Raw genomic sequence first — 25,327 nt, 5'->3', positions numbered from 1 at the left:
TTTCTGAAGGTTGTCATCATCAGTTTCTTAAAATGTGCAAACCACTAAGTACAGTATCTGTGTCTTAGCTGGGTCACAAGAGACAAGAGCATGCCCATTACCCACTAAGATTCTGATCTATAGTGTGAGATTCAACACATCCATAGCTCCTCTTCCTGCTCAAACACCCTGACCCTCACTGACACATGTACACCAATCGTGCTTCCAAAAGGAGTCAGAAATCTGTTTGAATGAGGTTCAGAGAGCTGGATCCTGCAGTGTTTTGGAGAATTATTCATAGCATTTTAAAGAAATAGAGCCCACACTGTGAATTTTAAAGAAATAGAGCCCACACTGTGAATTCCTACAATTTTGCTGTGCTCTGTAGCTGACAGCTGTACAGCTGCATTACTGCCCCTTTTACTGTGTATATAAATCTAACCAAATAAGAACAGCATTCAGAGCTGCAAGCACTGCCTGTAGTAAGGTGTTAAAACTGGGGAATTAGGTGTGATATTTGGATGCAATATAACATTGTGTATACTTATTCTGATGTTACCTAGTTGGTAACAAGTAGATTCTGGACTTAACTCTGCATTCTTCTGGTACTGAAAATGCCCACCGACTTCCATGAACATTTTCAATGTAAAAGACTTGGAGGCTCAAAGCCCTTCAAAGGATCTAATTCTGTTTCTCTTACTCAATATTAAAGGACTGAATTCTCTCTTACACAAAACCTGCACTGAGCAGGTGATTGAAGCTGAGCACTGTTTGAAGCTCAACCCACTTTTCCAGTAGTGAGCTCCTAAACTTCCTACTTTTCAATTTAGATTTTTAGACAGTCGGTGTCAGAAGGCTTAGATATTAAAGAAAAGGGGGAAAAAATACATACAAAAAGGAAGGATTCAATGGTGGCATTAAGCCATTCCTTCTAATTTCATGTGGATCCTTCATGTTTTCAACACCCACATTTGTATGTGCATGTGAGTATTTAAGGTGACTTTTTGATTTCCTTCAAATGCAAAACTTCTAAGTGCAAACAGAAATAGTGGTTTTAAAATGCTGCCCTAGTCCTTTCCTGCTACAGGTAACCACAGTAGATTTCCTATGATTTGTAATGGTCACAGACACTCCAGGTTAGAAGAGTGGAACATCAGAGCTCTTTCTCCACTGGTGTAGCTGTGTTAGATGCAAAGGTTCCCTGAAAGTGTCTGTTCCAGCATGTGTAGTTTAAACAGAATATATCTGAAAATCTGACTTTACGCAGTGTTACACAGTAAGTGCTCTTCTGCTTGTCTGAGAAGCAAGCAAACTTGCCTGAGTTCAGGTTTGGGAGATGTTTTGCCAAGGCTTGTATCACCCAGTGCATGAGGATCTTGGAGAGAACATTCCTTTCTCTTCTTTCTGTCTTTTATTAAAGTTTTTCAGCTTGTGGTGGCTGGGCCACCTCTAGCCTGTATAAGATAGCCACTGACACCCAGCCCTGGCAGGGGCTGGACAAAGAGCTGGTTGCTCTCCTCAATTTTCATCAAGTCTTCAGATTTCCATTTTGCTAATGATGCACTGAAGCATCACAAATATAGCAATTCCAAGCTGCTCCCTGCACGATGAACTACACACAGTCTTTCTAGAAATACTTTGCTCTTCCTCACGATATCACATCTTTTGGGGACAGAGCGGGTTCACCTGTGGGACTCACACAAGTCCATGTCAGAAGGGGAATAAAGGTCACAGCTGCAAGCAAAGCAGGGCTTTGTTGGTGCAGGCCACCTGCAATTGGAACAAAAACAGCAGCTGCAAGTGCTCCAGAATATTCCACTGAGTCCTCCAAAGTTTTAATACCAAGGTGATTTAGTCTGATTTTGTTACTCATTTGCAGAGGTTTTTGCATTTCGTGAGTAAATGAAATTTATGGATTCAAGAGAAGGGATGAATTTTCAGAAGCCTTCTTTTACAAAACCAAGCTTTTGTAAACTCCAGGCCTATCCACACATCCTCCTATAGACAGAGATCCTATGAAAACGTTCAATTGCAAACATGTTTCCATTCACTTTTAGTTAAGCATCACCAAGCACAGTAATTAGACATAGGCAAATTCAGGATGAAAAGCAGATGGAAATTCCTAGCAGAGCCTTGCTTTTTACATCAACATCAGATGGACATATAGCTCCCCTGGCTGCCAGCCCTCATGACAACAAATTGCTTTTACTTGTGCCCTGTGGGACAAGGATCCTGAAAACATGAGCACATATGGAGGTCTTGCACACACAGTATTTGGGTTTGGCCCTCCTAGTAACAAATGGGTAATTTGTGAAAGCAACAGGACATTAGTGCTACATGGCTCTTAATAAATAAGGAGCCCTGCGTTATTGTACATAGGTGCATTAACACAGTAATTAATCATTCCCTCCTGGCTCCTTTATAACATTCTTCGCAGATACTCTATCCAGGGAGCAGCATTCCCTCTAGGTAACGTTCTGTTTTACATATATATATATCTTCAGAAAAAAAATCCTGGGCATGATTATGTGCTAGGAAAAGAAACACATAAATCCCAGGTTGTCAGAGAAACTTGTTTTTAAAACAAAAAGATAATTCTGCCACTTCTCATGCAGTATCCAATTAAAATAAGATACAAGTACAGGAGGATAACTGCTTTGGTGTGTCAGCAGCAGGATGGACAGAGCCCTGAGTTATTTAGGGAGAGATGCTGCTTCTTTTTGCTCACCATTCTTCAACACAATCTAGCACAGTATCTTACTATGTCTATTTAATTAATAGGTAAGCAAAATTTCCATGTGATTTGACAGTGATAGATCTGTAATGTTAGTACTTGGCCCAGCAATAAGAAAGTACAAGTTAAATTTAGCAAATCATAACTTTTCAATTATTCAAAACAATACGCACACAGAGAAATGAAAGTAGTAAAGCATGTATTCTATCAATTCTATCAGGGCCATTATCCTGTCCCCATAAAGAGAAATGGCTCAATGGAGGATAAAAGCAAATTTTAGATTGATTCTCTTCTTGATCATAGCCAAAAGACCACTATATCTAGTGCCAAGAAATTGGATCAAGGTTCATAGAAATCCCAAAAATTAGATAGAAAAGACTTAAAAGGAAATGTAGTCCATCTCCAGGGGACCTGTACTTTTTCTTGCCAACAAGAACTTCAAGCAGAAATATGAATTTATTTAACCCAGTAGTTCAAGACAGTTCCTTACTACGTATTACACTGTTGGAATAATGTAAATGTGCATATAACATTGCAGTGCACTGTCAGTGTGAACTAAGAAAGCTTAGGATTTTCTCCCCTCCAAGTACCTTTTAGCACAAGAACCAAAACTATGAGACCTGATGCATTAGATAAAGCAATATGGATAATTTAGAGCACCACTATTTCAAACTTCCTACCCTCAATGTCACCAGATACTAAAACAAACCCCAAAATCTCTGTACATCTCAAGGACTCCTCCAAGCCGTCATTCAAAACAGAACAATCCACTAAGAGTTCTCAAATTCAAGACAGGAGACAAAAAGAACAGCACTGACTGTTGAGTAACTCTAAGCTGCCTAAGTCTTATACAGCTGTGAGTACACTGTGACAATGGACAACAAATTTAAGATAAGCTTAGTGCAGGTTTTTGGATTTGCTGAGAATGCATAGGAAAGCATTGTTCCACTGTTACACTGAGAACTGTGTTCTTCAGGGCGATGAGCTGTGCACTGCAGAGCCTGCCAATTAATGTAGTAAGGGAAATCACCAGAAGGAATAAGCCAAATTAAACAAATTATAATGGCAAACAGAAGTAACATTTGTTAAGCACGATATTACATATAGTTCTATTCTATATAAAATGTATGTTCTATATACCACATATATTAAACATATACATAAAGGGGTTTTTATATAATACCTATGTATATATTCTGTCTTCAGACTACCATTTGAACTCAGGTTCTCCTCTACTCTGTATCTTTCCTAAGAATATAAACTACTGTTAATTTCGACAAGTTTGCATAAACTGGAGTGTATTTTTCTCCATATAAAAGATGAGACATTATTTTTTTGGGCAAACTGTCTTCAAATTGCATTTTGATAGACAAAACTTGACTTTTGGATTTGAACTACTGTTTCATTCTGTTGACAGACCATGGAAGATAGAAAGACAACTGTGTAAAGTATTCTATCTTAATAACATAGCAAAGCCTGCAAAAGAAATAAAATTCACAATGATTCCATTGTCCTTGCCCTTTTGCCCCCAAATGGGAACATCATTTCTTTCAGAGATTTCATATTCTACTTCTTTCATGTCTTTGTTGTGAAGCTCTATTGATTTTTTGCCACCTTCTCCATATGATGTTAAGCAGCTTTTAGAATAACATATAGCAATTTAGGGCAGTAAGTGAAAAAAATACATCCAGCTGAAATTACAGGGAGATTTTTCAATAGAGAGACTATAGTTATCCAAGACACAAGTCATCTTGTATACTGGAACTTACCAAAAAATGCTCTGTGACTTTTATGCCAGCCTGGCTCTGTGTGCAACTTTAAGCTTGTCACTATTTCCAGTTTAAATTGACTGTATTTTTTCTTTGTATGTTTGTGAATAGTTTGCCTGTTGGACTATACAAACAGCTTCCAAGGTGTCTCAATATTTCTTTCTTTATTTAATATGGACTGGCAAGCCTGAATTAATGAGACATAACATCATGTTTAAGTGATGTCTTGGAGCAGGATTCCAACTATAGCAGCAACACCTGGAGAGTCAGGACAGCAAATGTATCTTCACTTTATAGAGTGAGGTCTATTCAAGAGAGTGAAATTTGTCACTCCGCAGTCTAGCAAAACATTCTAAGTGTCCCTGCCACCAGAACCAAGTGATAAATTGGCTTAGGGGTCATATGTATCTTCTCCTTGTGTACTTGGAATCACAGAGTACAAATTCCAGTGTCCATGCAGCCTCCTTAAATATCTAAGCATAAAAGTTATTCTGTGATCACTGGGCAATAGGGCTAAAATTACGACAAAGCTGTTTGTTATTGCCCTTCCTCTTTTCTTTCCTGACTCATTTGAGGTTATGGACTCATCTTGGCAGAGTACATAAAAATAAAAGGCTATATAACTAAGTAATCAGTCCTGGGAGCACTTTCCTTCCTGAATTCTGAATCTGAAATATCTGCTGTGCAAGCATATGTTTATAGAGAGCTGCAAGGAGGAATTAATGTCCGTACTCACTCCAAAAAACATTATGCAGTTGCATGAAAAAAACGAATTTGCAGAGCTCTAGAGAGCTTAAGTATATTACTCCTAGTAAAAATAAAACTCATTGAGCAGAGAACTTGAGGCCAGCACATATATTTGTGCTAAGAATATCACTTTAACTGCACACAAGCTCTGCATGTGATGTCATACAGAACATTCATGGGTTTCTTCCAGAACAGGGGTCAAATGCTTCCATAAGGTATTTATTAAAGTAATTTATTGATTTATTTGAGGCAGAATTAGCCTCTTGTAGAGTGGAAGCCTGATTAATCCATCCTCAAGTTCTTTAGTGTCTTGGAACCCAAAATGCAAAGGAAGAGAAAGATAGGGCACAGCTCATAATCTGCTGATACTTTTGACTGTTGAGTTATGGACAACACTGGTATATTTTAGACCACAGGGAGCAGAGTTACCCACATACTTATCCTAAGAAATACAGAAGCAGAATGAAAACCTCAGTGCACTGTTTGACAATGTTCCTTGAACTGGAGCTTATGCTTTTTTCATTTACTTGAAATTTGAAAGAAGATGATAAAAGTTAATGGAGTTTCATTATGGTGAAGCAACGTAAAATGAATCATCCTCCTTGTTTTAACATCTGTGAACACGGTCTTCCTCTTCCTCACAAATGAAACATATGCAATTCTGCTCAATTTCAATGCTGTTTGGCATCTGTGCCTAAACTGCCGGGGACATTCAGAACCATTTACATTAACAGCAAATATTATTTTTACTCTAAGGAAGAGAACATATCCTTATTGATATTCAGCAAGTGGTGCGTTGTTGCAACCAAGATATAATTTACTCACTTGTCTGACTGGATTACATTACTCCATGCATTTTGTAGTTTCATCTGTGAAAAATCGAACTTTAGTTCTACTGCTGTCATTTCCCATAATTCTTTTAAAACAATCTCTGGCACAAGGAGAAAAAATAGCTCCAATAGAAACTGCTTCTGGGGATGGCATTTGAAAGCACATTATTTAGAGTTAATGAATTAGAGTAAGAAGTTTGTCATATTCTTTTCATGAGTTGTGACTCAGACTTGGTATACAAGTATTTCTTCCATTTGTGTACTTTGTAAAGGCCACGACTTCCTTTGTTCCCTGGGAACCCTGCAGTGAAAGCATTTGTCTTGGGAAGCCACAGCTTTGTTAGGCTGCATGAGTAATATTTGCAGTTGTTCTCCTCAGCCTTTCAGCGTGCTCAGAACCAAGGATGTACCCGCCCACTGTCATCCCTCATCAGGGCTCCCTTAATTCAGCGCTGCAGCCACCTGAGCAGGACAGCAGCTCAGCAATCCACAGGCAAATCCAGACGAGTTCAGCCAATGCAACGATGGGAGGACTGAGCCATTACTTATTTATAAAATTATCAATGAGAACTCAACTGCAGGAAAAATGACAAGTCCCCAAAATGGAGGATCAGGGATACTCTTTCAACTGTAGTTTCTGCCCCTTTACTTCCTCTGATATAAGTTTTGAAACTCCCTTTGATGAAAAGTAGATCAAACTCGAAAACCATAAAAGATGATTATAGGCTCTCCTACACAAAACTGACTTAAAGTTTTATCTCCTGGGTTTATCACACACAGCCTAATTTTTCTTCTACCTCTTGCTTTTACACTATCACATGGATCATGCATTCCTTCTTGGTAACTACTTTTTGCATGTTACCCAAGCCAGATATTACTCTTGATAAATGACTATTTAAATTTTAACTGCCTCTGCTGCGTTTTAAAGTATAAACTGTAACTGGATGTTTTATATAATACCACAGAAATATTTTTTTTCTCACAGCCGCAGTGAAAAGTTTTGTTGAAAATATAAAGAAATTGAATGCAATCCAAATAAAGCATTTTTTAAAGCTGAACTCAACCATGTAAATTTTTGATGCCAAATGAGAATTGAAAATCAGAGGCTGCAAGTAGGGAATTATAATGGAAACCATTTTTCCAGTCCTACCTACACCTTTGGCTGATGTTCATGAATCCTATTATCACTCATGTAATAATGATAGAGTAATCATAATTATTTCTGTATCAGTCCCCAAAAATTCCCTATATGATTTCATCTGATGGTAAAATGTAAATCATTATACTAAATAGATACTATTTGTCTGCTTACATAAAAAAATGGACTCAATCTTCTTTCTCCCCACCCTATATAATTAAAAAAAATCAGAAACCTATTTTTAGATAAGCATTCATCAGAGTACATATTGTTAACAGGTGTTGTGTATTACATTTCCCATGCACACAGTGTTGGAATGTAAAACTGTAATACTGCTCCCAGGAACAAGTAGCATAATTAAAATTCTTTGTGAGTTTGATTTACTGGGTATTTTCTTCCTTTAAAATAACTATATTGTAAACAAGAGCCAATTTCTTAGATTTGATCTATGGGTTGTACAGTTTATACTTCAAGTTCAAAATGGTGATTTAGACAATAACACATAACAGCTGAATAGTTATTTATAATGGCACAGCACCTGCAGCAGATTGTCAGCTGAAAAGGCAAATCTAAATGCTTTCAAATTCTCTTGTGTATTATAATAGCAGTAGTAGTGGCCACTATAGATACAATAGTTAGGCATGTAATGTAACTTTTGTCTCTGATTGCTTGCCATTTTCTCAATTTCATTCCTTTAAGACAGAAAATGTTCATACTTTGTGTCAGTCCATATGCATTTTAAGGAGTTCAGGCACAATTTAGCTTTTTGTTAATTATGGGAGTGTGTCAATGAAATTAAATATTAAATAGAACATCAAACTCTTTTCTCATAATTTTAAGATTGTCCACATTTCCTGGACTGTTACACATGCATAATTAACACAACTTCAGCAATTTTTTTCATCTTGATTAATGCCGCTAAGCACCCTGGAAAAATTGGATCTGAAATTTTACAACTATAAAGATCTTTTTCTTACCTTAATATATACCAGGATTTTCCTATGAGCCTTTTAGCGGCAGCTCCCACTTAAAATTCTGAAGTTACACACATGCAGTTTCCTTTTAAATTTGGTTCCCTCCTGGACTCAAAACCAGCATTGATCATTTGTGTGATGATGTGATAATTCTGCAGTGATCTGAAACACACGTTAGGAAGAAATGTAAAAGCTTGTTGCAGCAGACCCAGGCCCATACACAAACTGTCAAGGCACTGATGTAACATCCACCCACAACATAAAGTCCATTTAGATGCACCGTCCACCAAGCAACGTTCACATTTCCACCAGAAGGAACAGGTGGTATGTGAATGAGCAAGGACCATTCCCAAAAGGCAAGCACTCTAAACCCATTAGAATTTTCCAGGCAAGATGGAATTTTAACTTCTCTTGTCTATTAAACCTCTATAGAAGTACCTATTTACCTTCTGAGTGTTGGGAGGCATAAGATGGGCAATGTACTTTGTGATCTTTAGTGTCAAGGTGGCAGGCAGCCTGAGTACGATGATACATTTCTACCAGAACAACCAAAGTTATATTAGCTTCTAGTAACAATAAAAACATGAGCAGAAGTAGCATCTGTCTCCAGATGAAAGGAAAAATAGTTTCCAAGGAGCTAATTGCTTTAGAATACAAACAACAGAAAAAGCAAAGAAAGAAATTACTGGTCTGTAATGGAGATAGCTTTAACAGAGGCTAGAAACTTGTGGTGAGATGATGCCATTGCCAATTAGCATGAGTACTTTGTTTTATAACATCCATCTATTCACCGTATGACCTATTTTAGTGTACACCTCAAAATCATCTTTGGAGTGCTTCCACTGGAGCCAAGGGAGTTACTCCAGGAATTAGCTTGGCCAGTGAAGTAATTCATATGCAATAGAAATGGTTACAGAAACTTAGTCAGAAAAGAGTAATAGAGAGATACTCATTCATGCTATAAATCTTCTTGGCTTTGTGCTAATGTTATTTATCCACCTGAGATAGGGAGGAGGTTACATAATGTATGCATACCGTGCAATATGGGAAAGAGATTTGTAATGTAAAATGTCCATTAGTAATGCAAAGCAACTTATTTTCATCTGCTAGATCATTACTGCAAATCTTTCTCCTCAGTCTGGACATGTTATAAATCTTCATGAAGTCCACATTTGTTCTCTTTATCTTTTACTTCCATTTGATTCACTCTGCTTCAAATGTATGTAAACACACTGTAAGACCACCGAGCTTTATGTGATTTTAGTAGGGCAATGCTTCCACTCCTAGGAAGAATTTGATGCCCCAGATCTCAGTCTGCTGGCTTAGCTGGGAGAGAGTCCAACATTCCCTGAGCATCCCTCACTGCATGGTGCCCGTACCACCATAAGACACAATAAATTTAAATGGATTGAAGCACAGTTTGAGAAAGCCCAACAGAGCTGTGGCTGCAGGACAGTAGCCCTATGGCCACCCACGAGTAGGGTGTCAGGAGACAAGGTGTAACAGCTCCTCCAGCATACCCATCTCCCGTGTCCCTCTGGAGCAGACTGCACTTCTCCAGTGCATTGGCAGCAACATGATAAAACAGCTTTTGGCCATTTACAGGACAGCTGACTCAGGGGCTGACTCACATCCTGTTCAGCCTCCCATTATTCAGCTGTGTGAATTTCTTGGCATTGGCTCTGTAAACATAACAGCCAATGATCACTGACAGCACATCCGGCCCTGCACCAGCTGGTGACACCAGACCAAATGTGACCACTGCCACCAGCCCCTGGAACTGACATCTCAAACAAGTTGCCATGTGGTCAGTTTGGTTCACCTGGATTTATTTCATATGGTCACAGTATTTCACATCCTCTCCATTTGCCAATAAAGGTGCAATGAAAGAAGCAGTAAGTTGCTACTCATTCTGGAATGACCTTGGGTTTGGTGAGAACTGTTGGGATTGTTATTAACCCTTGCCTTCAATGCCTATACAGTACAGAGAGATGTACTTACTTATCTGGGCTCCTCCAGCTGTTTCTCACCCATAAGCCTGTCTCTCCTAAGCGCAGCAGCATCTACATTGTTGCACCCAACTCATTCTTTGGAAGTGCAGGTGTATGGCAAGGGAATAGCATTGCATTCCAATGCCAGGATTATTTGCATACTCTGTATTATTCCAACTACGTAAGATAACAATATTGAAAGAAATACTTGGGCTTTTGTAGGACACCTGTCCTATTCCACTTCCCACTGAAGACCTGCAGACACAGACACAGCCACTGACAACTCTTCCAAGCTATTCCAGTTTCTCTGTAGCTTAATGTCGTCTTTATGTAGGTGTTTCTGTAGCTTCTATCCCCAAACATTCAAAGCAGGTGCATGAGACGCATGCTTGCTGCTGCACTTGGCTCTTCAGCTCACTTGGATGCATATATTTATAAGGTCTGGTGATGTCTGTGTCTGGTGTCTCATCATCACCCACAGATCTTAAAACATAATTTCAATGAATATTCAAAGCTGAACCTAGGACCTTAAGACAGGTGATATTTGTATATCATTGGTGTAAAGAAAGCTGGAACAAAATCAGTCCAATGCGCACAGGTTGGTTATGGCGGAATTATCTTAAAAATGAAAATAAGGACTTTAATTTCCAGTTCTTCACCTCTCACTCATTTTTGTGGTTTTGGTCAAGCCAGCAATGGTTTTTAAACATGATTTCAATATAAAAATAGACACCCAAGATTTTCAAAAGCATTAAGGCATTAATGTAACTTAGACCTCAGAGTGTTTCTAAAATTCACTGAAGGTGTGTATCTGAACCTTCCAAGCAAATTTAAATTCTCTTTCAGGATTTGTCTCCACTTCATTCAAACTCTTGATTTCATTATGTAATAATTGCATACACTTTCTAGGTATCTTCTAAGTTCACAGGGATCTACTAAAAATTATTTCATTAATATTTATAAACTACAAGTAAAGCTGTAAAGCTTTTTTCCTACAATAAGAATTATGCTTTTAGCATTGCATATATATATTTGTGGGAGGTATTTATTGGATTTAATAATCACTACTCTGTAGGAAGCCAGCAAAAATTAAGATTTAGCTGACATTCCTTCATCCAGGAAATCCTATTAGTGGAATCCTACATAAGACATACAGAAAAGTAATGCAGTTTTGCATTCTCTTTAGGAATAGGCTCTTGGGATCTGGATTTTCCTTCTTTGGACAAACACCTCCAGGGAATCTCAACCCAGGAGTTAGAAACTTCTGCTTCTTCCTTTCATTCTCTTTCATGCCCAGAAGCCATCTCTACTCTTTGAAGACTACCAAATAGCTGGCAAGGGAATGTCCTTTATTGTTAAATAGTACTTAGCTCTTTAAATAGTTCACTGACTAATAGTTACAGGTTAATAAGATACAAGCATTAAAACACATTTTCTCTGTGCTCTTCACTGGAAATGAGTTCCCAAACACTTCCTACCCTACATGAATACTGCAACTGGCAGGAAAACCAAAGCAGTGTCACTGTAACTCAGCTCACATTCCCTTGTTGCAGTTCGCAAGGGTTACAAAAGTTTGTGCGTGTATTCCACCAGTGTTTGTGTGTTATTACAACACATTTTAAAATTAACCAGGGTTCTGTCTGTGGTGCAGTTCTGTTCACACTGGCTTCTGGACAGGCTGCCTTGGGTCCACGAGTGCCTTAAACAGCAGGATCCTGCCTTGCTCCTTATTGCAAACACATGGACATGGAGCAGTCACTTTTTTAATGCTTTCCTAGTTATCAACACCACTCCTCTTTGGCAGGGGCAAGCGATACACCACAGCAGAACAGCCAGCAGCGACGACCAGTTGCCAAGCCTTCCATGTAGCTAACAAAAATGCAGGTTTTGGCTCCAGGCTTCAGAAGATTTTGAACCCCCCCTTCGCATCTTCCCCCTCCCCCTGGTAGGCTGGAAATGCCTTTCCTCTGCCACATCTATCACAGAGGTTTTGATGGAAGATGACCTGCACTGTCTTGTATTTACATCAAAGTGGCAGTCATATTGACCTGTTACCCCACACTATATGCTGGCAATCACTGTGCCATGAATCCCTTATTTTATGTGATCATTACGAGCTTGACAAGCTACCTGACAACAAACTAAACACCAGATATTCCAATAGCCTTATTCACTGTATACAAATAGTAGCCCATAGGTTGTATTTGACTATTGGAGATAAATAGTTTGTTAGTGATAATCCATTGTATTTCAAACTATTTGGCAACAGGCAGAGAAACTCTTAAGTGATGCTATAATTATTAAGCTGAGTGATTTCTTTATATTTATTTTAACAATACGTATTTTAAAGTGCCCTCTGGGAGCAAAAAGATGTTTGTAGAGATAAAGCTGTAGGGAGCGATACATTCATGCCAACACATGTAGCTGAACCACTAATTTTGTTTTATTAACTTAGTTTCTGGATTTGTTCCTGATATCTACAGCTGTATTATCCCCTCATAGAGGTGGATGAGTGGGCGGAATGAGGTTGATTACAATTGATTTAGTAACCAAAGAGTAATTTTTTCCATTGTTTGTTCAGCACATTACTAAACATATGGCTTAATTACAGTTGCCTTGTGTTCTTTTCAGTCTGGTATTGCTTATTTTACTGAGACACTGATTTATGCAAAATATTAATTGAAATAGAAAACAGACTTACTACGAGAGCTGACATCCATGAAAACACCAGTTACTCATATTTTGCACCGAGCCCATTGGACTTCTCAGGGGAATCAGTGTTTACAGTTTAATTTGGAACAACATGGGCTCCCTCCCTCCAGAAACTCTGGTAGTGCATGTACTGCATCCTGGAGCACGGGTCAAAAATTTCCTTTTCCCAGCAGCTGCAAAGGGAAATCCTCAGAGTTCTTCAGCCAAAGTCTCAAAAATGTGCTGAGGTAGCTGTTCCATTTCAGTGCGATTGCAATAATTGTATGCAAATGTCTCATTAAAAGTAATTCAACTTTATATAGCTATAAATAAACTACTATGCTGTTGTAATGTGTTTCCAGGCCATTAAGTACCATAATAAAGATGCATGAATTCTCTCAATAGATTAGATAATCAAAAAACCCACCCACCCCCCAAAAATCAAGCAACTGTGCATTGAGAGATGCTGTTTTGTTTTCAGAGTCATCATTGTAATTAATCTGTTTGGAATAAATAAATCATCAAATATAAATATAAAATAATGTTCACTCACAGAATTCATAACTCAATATATCCAGGAGGAATGTTTTTATATCTCATTTCCTATTCAGGATTTTAATTCAATCCATTGAATTTTGCTGTCTCTTTCATAAACCAAATCTAATATACAATCAACTTTATAACCAGATAGTCAGAATGCAGAATTAAATGGTTTTGCAGAGACAGACATAAAATCCTCACAAATATTTTTTAGGAGAGAGTATGGGAATTTTGTAACCTTCACTACCCACTAATAGGATTCAGATATACACTGTGAAATGATCCAAATATTTCCTGGGTAACAACCTCTGCAGTTGTAATATTAATTTTAAAAAAATACATAACTAATGCACATATCTATACTGCAGTATGGAGATAGTCATAGGAACCAAGACTAGACAATGGGAGAAAGAAAAAGTGAGACCCAATATCAAATTCAGCAGAGGTGGCAGAGAGAAGGGTTTGGGTACCATCACTGAGACCACACCCAAGGCCTGGCAAGAATGAAAACCAGAGCAAACCCAGATGTGAATTTAAAGTTTGTCCTATGAGGAGGTGAAGTCTAGATACATAGACTCAGTTTGGATACACACTCTAAATACATCTTCTCTCAGCGGGGTCATGAGGCAACTGGAACACATGTACAGCAGGGCACACCTTGGGCACATCACTGCCTCCCACATTCCCCTCTGGACCAGGCTGCACTGTGATTTTCTTTTGCTTGCTACTTAAATCAGATTGCCTTAGAAGAACAAGAATACTAGACGTTGTTGTGGGGCCATAAAGGGGGTCAAAATGGATGCATGGTATGTTTTTGCCTTAGTTTAACCTCCAAAGATTTTCAGGGCTTCTGAAACAGGAGGAAGTACATCCAGGAGAAAAAGAACAGTGAGAAAGCAGAAGAGCTGAAGTTTCAGTGACTTTTTAACTTTAGTAACAAAGGACAAGATGATATTACAAGACTGTGGGGAGAAAAGAGAGGAGAGGCAGGGGAGGCACGGGAGATCTGATTATCCTCCTTGCCGAAGTTTGCTAGAACAGGAAATAGCCACTGTAAGTGCAGTGTGCTATCAGACCCATGGTTACTCATAAAAGGCATCCACTGTGCATTCTGTCTGCTTTGCTCCTGCCCCTTTCACTCCTGAGCTGTCAGGGAAACAAACCAGAGGCAATTGTTTCCATCCCCAACCGGTTTCAGTGGCAATTTCAGGAGGTGTAATGCAGGTGTCTGCAGGTGAGCACGGCTCAGGCTGTAAAGGGAGGCAGTGTCCTGGGAGCAGCAAAAGCAGCTGCCACAGCCCCAGACTCACCCATTCTCACTCCAGGTCAGCCTCTACAGATTCCCAAGCTCTTCCCTTCCATCTCCAGCCAATAGCAGAACTCAGTTTTTCCCAAAATCCTGAGGCCTGTATTAGAGCATGGTTGCCTCCTCCAGGAAGGGCTGACTACAGCTGCAGTGTGTGCACAGCCCAGGGCTCGTTGCTGTACCTGCAGTGGGAGGGAAAAAAACTCAGAACAGATGCCAGGCATAGGGGGACAAGCCACCAGGCCTCCAAACGAGGCATCTTGTCCTCCCTGAGCGAGTTCTAAGCCAAGGAGCTAAACCTGAGCAACTCCGAGTCCGGGCAGCTCCGGATGAAGTTCACAGGCAAGAGGCACCACTGATGAGCAGGGTCTGGTGTTGTAAACCTTTGAATACTGTTTTCAAAAATGCTTCAACTGCTGAAGACTTCCCCATGTTAGTGTCTTACATCCTCCAAAGGCTTGTAGCAGCCTATTAAAGACAGCCTTAGTATGATACGTCCCAAAACCTTTCCTCCTCCTGGAATGGACTCGCAGGATTGTAAAGCAAGATGCAGTTCAGTGATACAACATGCATAGTGACAATTCTCTAGAAGGTGATTATGGGAGAAAAAATCCAAACCCATCACAATCACTCACACAATAGCTTGGAAACCTGAACCAACAGAAGAAAAATAAACCAAGAAAGAAGGAAAAAGAAATAAAAAACTCCAAAATGAATTGTTAACTCAAGATTGCAATATAATTTGTATAAAATATTTAAGCTGTTTTTATATTTATTCCTGAACCTAGAGTGATTAAAATGCAGCCATAGTACAATGTGTTGCTCTTTTTTTAATCACAAATGCAATTTTAAGCAAGTAGACAAACTCTAGGAAATTAAAGTGAATATTTATGTCCATATAAACTTCTTAATGGCAACATTCTTGCTGTGAGCACAGCAGCTGAAGAGGGTGGATTAAATTATTTTGGCCAGATTCTGTTACTATTGTTTTCATTGGCAAAATTCCCACTGACTTAATGGGAGCTGGATTAGATCCTGACTTGAATGAAGTACAAATTTCAGATTCATATATAACATCATCACTGATATTTCATGCATACACTCTAGTTTTCATATCTGTTTCCCCTCTGAGAGTTTTACTAATGCTCTGAAAACACTAATCAGGTAAACTATATACCAGTGATTAAAGGTGTGCTGTCTCATGTTTTCAGAATTTGGGAAAATTTGTGGTTTACACATATTTGAACTCAGAAACCACAGTCTGCATGATATTCAGCCTCTTGAGTACAGACCTTCAAATCTTAGTATGTTTAGTTCCTCCTCTTGCAGGCTTTGCAATGCATATGAATAGCATTTATTTAAAAGGCAAGGGAATTACAGCACATTTGGCAGACAGCACATGCTGTTGGTGTGATATTTTCAACCTCTCTCTCCTGTTTCCATCATTCAGGAATATTCAAGAGAATCTTGGAAAAGCTAGGAACCTCTTGGGCTTCATTCCTTCTGTCTTGAATGATGACCTCATACAGAAGAGAACAAGGTTGTTCCCCAAGCCTCCAGAAATTTTAAGAGGACACATTAATATACAAAGGACATTTCTTCATCAGAGGTCTTACATGACCTCAGAAGTAATAAGAAGTAATTCCACCTCCCTGGACAGTGAGCTCCAATGACCATAGTTCTTTGGGCTGATACTGCTCAGCTCCCTGTTGAATTTGGGACACTGGCTGTCACACCACCAGTTCCATTCCGAGGGACCTTGTCCCAACATGTACACCTGACTGTGTTGTTCCCAAGCCTCTTCTAAAGCTCGCTGAGTGTGTGCCCTGCTAGAGTTTGCATGTAGCAGACACGGAGTCTGACGCCTGACTACCTGACTTTGAGTGCACATATTGCCCCGAGAAAGGAAAGAACAGCCCTGGAAGGAGGCTCAGTCAGAACACCAGAGTTCAAGCTGTCCTTTAAGATATCTTGTTCCTAGGAAAAAAGATAAGCTGAAGTGGTGAGCCTGAGAGGTTCCCAGGACCACCAGAGCTAATGGGAGTAACTGAGCCCTCCATATGCTCTGAGTCAGGATCTGGTTCCACACACACAGAGGGGAGTGGGTTTTCTAAACAAGTGCTCCAACACGGTGGAGATTTATCTGTGATTACTGTGGCCCCTCTTTGTTTGAGCTTGGGAAAGCAACGTTACTTTAAAATGACAGTGTAATTTCCTATGCAGAGGCTGTTTCTCTGTATGACTCATCTATGTATTGTATTCCAAGATGTAAGTATGAATCACGGATAACTGATAGAAAAATGCAAATGAATCCATTAAATTTTATTTTTTTATTATGCTTTAAACAGTGCAACTTTTTTTTCTCCTCACTGTGAAATTTACTGGAAATAAAGTGGATCAAGTCCAATTGAGAAATCTTTGCATTCTATAAAGTCGCAGGCATTTTGTTGTTGTTTCAATGGGGCTGAGGATGTGGAGGTGGTTGTTGGTGCAGTTGATTTTTATTTCATTTTTTCGCACTAAGTGTGCAGGTGAAGCTTTATGGCCAGTGTCACCAGCAGCAATCCAGTTAGGTTTTTGTTGTTTTTTTTTTAACATAATAAAAGGGATACAAAATTGATTGTTGATGGTTATTATTAGGTATCAGAGAAATGGGCTGTAGGTGAGAATCTAAATCCAGTAATTCCAGGCTCAGCACCTGGCATCTAATAAATGAATGAGAACATATTTGAGACATTCACTGCAGACCTGTTTTAAAGAAAACAACCTGCAGCAGCAGCTCAATCCTACAGCACAAGGGACTAATTTACTTATAAGACTGCAGAAGTGACTTACAGAGGAGAACCTGTGAGAGGAGCGGATTGTGAGCACCAGCAGCACAGAGTCAGTTCCCAGGCACTGAGTGCAAGAGGGAGCCAGCCCAAAATCAGGCACTGTCTGCCTGATGCTGCTACTGACAGGGCCTGGAGCAGGCCAGAGGACACATGGACCTGCAACAGGTCTTGGGATCATGTCTTCAATCTCCAGGGACACCTGCAAGGAAGAGCTCACAGCTAAAGCAGGACACATGGCAGGGCTGGAACGATTAAGCTACCCCACTGATTTCTCTCCTGGACTGTGACATCTCTTCCACAGAGCAGAGGAGACATGTAATTCCAAAGACTGCATAAATCTACAACTGAAGTATTTCGGTATCTGAATCTATTTAGTCTCTGCACCGTCATTTAGTCTTAAATTGTAACACCAGCATCAACTACTCAATTAGGACTGATTTGGACTCTGAGGAGTGCAGAATCAAACCTGTGGGTCTAACAAAAACTGCCAGATTAACAGTATTAGATACAGAAACAAAGACTACCTAATTTTCAGGGCTGGAATGCCATCATAACTTTATCTTGTCTTGGAGCATTTGTCCATTACAGACAACCCAAATTAAAGTATGGATTTTTTCTGTATACTACTTTCTGCGTTCTGCTGCTTTTCCTATTTTAAGACCATAACAGCAATTCAGAAAAGAGACTATTATGCCTGGCATAATGACCAAAACTGAAAATACCTTTTCCTGGAGTCCCTGGGGCAAAAGGACATTTATGCCTATGATGAAATTAAACTGACGATGTCAGCTTAATATTCTCCCATAAAGAGATTAGGATATCTTGTATTTAAGTGTACTTTGGGATTCAGTAAACGTCTACCTGTCCAAACCTCTGCTTTCTGGAAGGACTATTGCTAGATCTGATTCCTTACAAGTAGAGGAATTTTATAAAGTATCTGCCAAAGTAAGTAAACATAAAAATGCAATGCTAGCTCTAATATTTACTTTATGCTTTTTGAGACAATATGTCCTGAAGTGAAACATAAAAACTAAATTTCATAAATCTCAAAATCTATAATTAAGAACACCTGACAAGACAATTTTTTTCCAGCTGACAAATAAATGTTGCTTTTAAAGGAACCTTCCGCAGAGTGATAAAAACAAGCAAAGGGGCAAAAATTGTTCTGTCTTCATTGGTAGAAAACACAGAGGGGTTTTTGATAAGTACTTACAATGACTGTGCTGTTGACTTGGCAGACACATCAAAAGCGTGACAGATTTGATTCATGTTCCTGTGCAATACAAACAGTGACATGGAGGCCGGATCTGAGCAGCCCTCAGCGAGTAATTGAAGGCAGCACAAACACACTCTGAAGAACCAGCGGTGCACAGTTCTGCTCTTAATAAATAGAATTGCAAGCTAGACATCCACCTTGTTATTCCATGGTTTTCCTCAGTTATTTATTTAATTTTAAAAAGCCCTTTTTGCCTTGGGTCAGGGACTTTCAGAGACTAACTGGTCCAGTTACTCCTGAAAAAGCACACATTTCCTGTGGCTGGTGGGGCATTTTTGCACTATAAGGTTACACAGGGGATCTGCCTCCTGTTGCTGCAGAAAAGGGAAGGTGCCTTCAAAAATGAATACGTTGTGACTCTAAATACTTAAAGGCAACAGAACTGGAATGTGTCTTGCTTGATTAGGTGTAGCTGCAGTGGTTCTCCTCTGGTTTCAGAGTACTTTTCTAAGTAATTCAGTGCAACTAGTTCTGTTTTTAAATACAATACTCTCTTCACTGGTACCAAGGCAAATGAATATGAAATTACTGCCATCACAGCAAATTGTAGTGGGTCAACACATAATGCTTTCATTTTCCAGATGTCTGAATCTGAGCCATTTCCTCTAAAAATGTTCATATTTACTCCAAATTAATAATGCATTTTCTTGATACATCTAATGGAAAACTATGCCAGTCTATCATTCATATTGAAGTCAGGGACAATATACACTTAAACCCAAGAAACTCAAGAGCATATATATTGGGGAGGTGGGGCTGAACAGAAGGATAAAAACTAATGGGGTTTTTTTGTTCAAAATTATTTGCTTTGGTCACTAAAGCATGATTATTTCTGTGTTCATCTCCAACATCCCCAGTCATAACTTGTTCAGGTCAACTATTTTCTGCAGATACTTGGGGAAGTGGAGGAAAAGGAGTCTTACATGAAAAAGAATATATTTATAAGGTTAAGTGTTCTGAATGCAGCACTGATTAGGCGTATAAAATTCTAACTTCCTTGAAGTTCAACATATATTAAAGTAGGCATTAAAGTAATTTCTAAAGTGAAAGAAGAAAGAAATCAACGGCTTATAAAAATGTTCTGTTTAAGCTGTCTTTTCACCATAAAAGTGTGAGTTTTTACTAAACATATTAAGTGTCATAGAAAAGTTTCCCTTGACTAGAAAATATAGCCCAGGGCTGCGCTTAAAAAATGAGGTTACATACTTTGAATCTGTAATAGCTTACATCATCATTTTAAAGCCAAGATAATTTAGTTTCTAAATTTTTATTGAACTAAAAATTTTGTCCAGGTGTTTTCTGTTCCTTTAGGAATTTTTATGCTCATTTTCACTGAAAATTACTTTAAGCAAGTCCCTGATTTGAGAGCTTCAGCATTTCAATGTGTGAAGAACCCTTTCAGATAGCCCATCCAGGAAAGAAAAGCAATAATCACATCTGGAGGCAAACAAAGCATAAATCACCGTGCTGGCAACCAGCCAAGACAGTAGGGGACAAGTGTAAAAATGTTACTGAAATGGCAGTACAATATTCTAACCACATGCTGTTAACAAGACAAAACAAGGTTGAACATTATATTTCTATTGTCACAGAATATTGCATATGAGAAGGAAAGAAGAGTGGGGATTTGCTAACCGAGGGTCAAATCCACTTGTGGAATAACAGAGGGCAAGTCCTTTGAGAGACAATAGGAAAATTTACCTTCTTTACATCAAAACCACACTTAACCCACAGATATTCCAGTTGGGAAGGGTTAAGCATTCAGAAGTTGCCATTTCCAATAAATACTTTAATATTATATTCCTAATTTAAAATACAACCACACAAGTTCAAAGAAAATCCGGCTGGAAGAGTAGAGGGCACTTGAAATGCTACACACACCAGTGGCAGTTTAGTTTGTCATCAAAAAGCAAATATAACTGCATAAGATGAATGCTGAAGCACTTCATTATGTAAAGATTTACATGATGCATAAAATTATTATCAGCTAATGTTTAAATACAAGCAAGACTCCAGTCCAGGCTCAAGGATCCATTATTTTAGACATTGCTCAGGAATAAAAGGGGTAACCCCTGCCACAAAACAAGTTTTAAGAACATTTTTTTAAAAATATTAATTAGATTATCATGCAGGTGAATTCCCCAGTGATAACCCTGCAATCCACAGTGTCAAATGCAATCTGACAGAATATCCATAGCTGCCCTCATATAAGAGAAGTCCCTATGATTGCAGCACACAGAAAATCTCCGACTTTCTGAAAGGGACAAAACCTCAAGTACCTGACACAGAAGACAAGAAGTGATAAACTACTTCCAGGCTTTGGGTGACGATGTATTATAGGTCTTGCAAGACTCATCCCCATGTTTTAATCCTGATGAAATGAAGATGAATGCTTGCTTAAAACCTATTTAATAGCATCTAAACTATTTTAGATGCAAACTAAACATAGTGAATGGAAATCAGTAATTTGATAAGCCTTCCACTTAAGAATGGAATTCTAAGAGAATTTATGAGTGACGCCAGCTGTAGTAAACTGGAATTGCAACTAAATATTGAAATTATGCTTCAAGAACAGATACTATTTTTTTAGATTCCTATGAAGGCCAAGTAAGCCTTCAAGTAATTCAAACTCATTGAGAATGGGTACCTTTGGTATATGGCTAAAAAGAAAAGGAGTTTTCTGTAAATGCAAAAAAAAAAATAAATGAGATAACATGCAATGTCAGAAATAATATGGACACTTGAAATATCATTATATGAATAATATTCACTATCAAAATGGCTTATTTGCATCATAGTATAAATGTAAGGTCATGTAAAGCTACATCTATGTAAAACAGGCAGCCCTGGTTGCACATCAGGTCAGCTGGATGCCAGCCAGTTCCAGTAGTCACTCCAACTTGGTGTCAGAGCCATGGAGAGAAAGTTCCCTGTGATTTCCAGATTGGCATTTGCCTAAGCACCAGCTTGGGTGGTGGGGAGAGCACACAGTGGGCTACCTACCCCTGGCCAGTTGGATATGTACTGGCATGACGAGCAGACAGATTTCCGTGTGTACCCCACACTGGAAAATCCCCAATTACAGCACATTTCTGTGAAGGTGATAAACCTTAAGATGAGAATCCCTGTATTAAGAAAAGCAGGAAGGGCAGATTTACAGACAGCATTCAACAACCAACTAACCAAGTACCAGGCCTCCTGATACTACAAAATATATTTAAAATAATTAGCAAGAATGGATCCAAACTGGGAAGACATTAATTTTGTTCCTTTGCCTTACCACCTAAAGCCTCAGAACTACTTGGATGATACTGAAAGTTTCCTGGAAAAGAACCTTTTACTAAGGGTTTGCACACAGTTTTGGTATTTCTTGCCAGGGCCAGTAATCTGTTTGGAGATTATTCTGCCTGTACAAAAAGAAAGCACTACTATGTGATAGTTTTCAGTTGGGTGACCCTCTTGATCTCAATACCAAACTTTGAACACTAGCACACAATACAAAAAGTGAATAGATTTTCCCTTTCCCCAGCACTGAAAGCATCTGTTCATACCCAAGGGCTAGCGGTCATTGTGAAACAGATCCCCCTATGCTAGAAATCCCATAAATCCAGTTTCTGTAAGAAGAAAACCACTGTACAACATGCTCTGTGGAGGAGGTCTGAGAGGAAGAGATAGAAGACTCAAAAACAAATCAGAAAGCCAGGGGAAAAAAAGCTTAAGAAGTTTGATGAAACAGGATGAAAGCCTGATTGATGAGACACGTTACTCCTATTCCTGACAGCCTAAAGAAATTTGCTGAAGCACAAAGTATATGTAGTTGGCAAAGGATACATGCAGTTAACTGCCTGATGAGAGAGGGAGGCAGAGCATTCATCCTTTCTTCTGTTAGCCAGTGGTTAGCAGTGGTGAGACGTATTTAATCTTGTGTTTTCTCTGAGAGCAGATAAAAAGGAATGAAATTATATTCTGTGCTTCTGCCCTGTGCTCATGGGGCAGCGCTAATAGGGAACTGTCACTGATTGGGGCAGCTACGTCTCTGTGCTTGTGCTGGAGGGCTGGGGTCTGGGGTTCTTGTGGTTTCCCAGCACATAGAGGAGAAGACACAGTAAGCTTCTCTAAACCAGCATGTGTGTGCACGTGTTCCTGATTTCAGTTTCACCGAGATAGCTGTGTAAAGCAGACCATGCAAATTCTCCTCTAAACATCAACCTTCTCCCAGCCATTTCCATTCCTACTCACTTTCTCTGAACTGCATCAGAGGGCTATGAGCATATTCTCTTTTTTGTTTCACATAGAAAAAACCCACTGTGTTAAAACGTGTTCACTACCAACAGCCTCTTAAAAGTTATTCTGGAAACCTATTCTGATTTTCCAATACTTTCTCCCTAATTATATCATATCCCCCTTTCCCTACCACAGCTTTATAAATCTGCTCACACTCACTTCTAATTCTTTGTCTTGCAGCCAGAATTTGTCTGTGATGTAGAGGATAAGAGATTATTCACCAGAACACAGCAGCCCCCACCCAGGCTCTTTACAGCAAGTTAAGAAAGGTGTGAAGAAACTGCTCACTCTTAACACACGGTCACAGTTTAAAGTGAAAAATAAAAACTGCCTATAAACGGAAAGAATAGTTTAGAAAAAATGTAATAGGAAAGGCTGGCTGGAAAGCATGTTTTCTTGTTTTCAGGTTTTATTTACTTGTTTATTTTACCACAGCTGGGGATGAAGCTCATACACATGAGGAATTCCTCACAGTGGGGGAAGTTGGGCAAAGCAGATACTAGTGACAGGTCTGTAACCGCTGACAGCAACAGGAAGATGATATCCCTGCTTCCTGGTCCAGGCAACACACCTAGACCCTGATGGCTCTGCCATGAGCCTGGGCACCTCCAGCCTGGAAGCATGAGCATGTTGGGCTGCAGAGCTTGGAGAGGGCTCCAGAGCTGGGGATTTGGGCATGTCTCAAAGCCAGGCTTCCTGGTTTGGCGAGCATCCAGCCTCCATCAGTGGAAATTATTGCTGAGGAGCCTTCAACAACATGAGGAGCACAGCAGGCTTGAGTCATCTTCCTTCAGCCCCCATCTTACCCCCAAGTATCCCTGAGAATAGGTAAGCACTGATTTTCTCTCACTGAGATACTGTACAACAGGATGAAGTGCCTACCCTTTTCTCCTCTTTCTGTGTCTAGAATGGTCCTCTGAGTGTTCCACCTGGTGGAATATCTGAGCATGCTGCAATATTTGAGTATGTTTATCAATCATAAAAAATAAATGTGGTTACACACTCAGGTACACGTGACAAAAATGCCAAACTAATCAGATTCTTGATAGAAATTTGCCATATTCTATCACTTTGCTTTGCTTTCCATCCCTATTTATGATCTTATGCCACTTTTGCACTGGCACAACTAGTTTGACTTCAGTGGAGCTAATGGTGATTTGTAGCAGCAGGCAATCAGAATAAGGCTCTTATTTTTCCTTGGCAATGGATCCCCAGGGAAAGCTTGTCCCTCTCCAGCACCTGTTGCTTTGCTACATCTGCCTAACTTTCCTTTTTAATGTCCACTTTTTCAAGTTTTTTTTAACGTCAATCAGTGTGATATAACATCATTCAGTTTTTCCTTTTGCAATCAAGTTTTAGCCATCACAGCCAGATGTTGTTTTCATTACAACCCCAACCCCTTCTCAATAGAGTTTCAATGTTTAACTATCAAGAGCACTCCTTATTTTCCTTTCAATCTTCATGCTTTCATAATCTATTTCACCCTGACATCCTGTCTACAAATATGGCATGTTTGATCACCCCTGAATGTTTGCCTTTGTATTCTTTTTGCTTTCTTTTCCTGTTTCTTCTGCAGAGTGTACTTTATCCTCAAACCAGGTCAGTCCAAAATACTACAGTGCATTTCTGTGTCTAAAGATATTTAGAGATCATTAGGTAGCAGGTGGGGGAGGGCAGATGGAGGCAGATGAAAATTTATCGATTTCAGGACCTGAACTTTAAAGAATTGCTTGATCCCTTTCTTTCAAATTTCTGCACATATTGAGGAGGGAGCAAGCTGATATTTTCAGTATTATACTCTGTGTCTACAGGGATGAATTCCTTCACAAGCCAACCAGCATTTGATTTTTCTGTTATAAAACTCAGAAAGTTCAGCATCTAAGGAAATGTTTCTGTAAGGGATGAAAAAAATAACATACTTTACACAAAATCACCACCTCCACATTGTACATTGCTCAGGGGCTCTTCTGTGACTACACAGTTATGCTAACAAGAGGATATAATCTCACTGATGGAGAAAAGTAGGAACAGAAGGTTAAATTCCTCTCCACAGAATGAGGGGTTTCACACGTGCAGCCAAGGTGTGAGGAATTCAAATAAGCCTAGAGCAGGCATGGTGAAAGAGTAAGCAGAATAAAATTCATCTGAATGAGTCCATTAACTATGGACTTCTGTCTCAAGTGCAGGCCAGGTTTGCTCTCACCAGTTCTGACCAAGGAAAGGAGGCGCCACGG

At 39.2% G+C, this 25,327-nt stretch overlaps 1 protein-coding gene across 1 annotated transcript in view; it reads right to left on the bottom strand.

Annotated features, from left to right (window-relative positions):
• The window catches only part of CABCOCO1 (ciliary associated calcium binding coiled-coil 1), a 112,722-nt gene that overhangs the window by 54,074 nt on the left and 33,321 nt on the right, over positions 1–25,327 (bottom strand). The window contains exon 2 of the mRNA XM_039386122.1: positions 8,175–8,333. The gene's annotated coding sequence lies outside the window, so the exon portion shown is untranslated. The remainder of the gene's footprint in view (positions 1–8,174; positions 8,334–25,327) is intronic.

This window comes from Pipra filicauda, unplaced genomic scaffold (assembly GCF_003945595.2).
Source record: "Pipra filicauda isolate LSUMZ 115617 unplaced genomic scaffold, ASM394559v2 scaffold465_size509821_pilon, whole genome shotgun sequence".
In the NCBI taxonomy this organism is placed as follows: Eukaryota; Metazoa; Chordata; class Aves; order Passeriformes; family Pipridae; genus Pipra; species Pipra filicauda.
The sequence above is the reverse complement of the archived record's forward strand: the minus strand, read 5'-3'. Positions and strand labels throughout refer to the sequence as shown.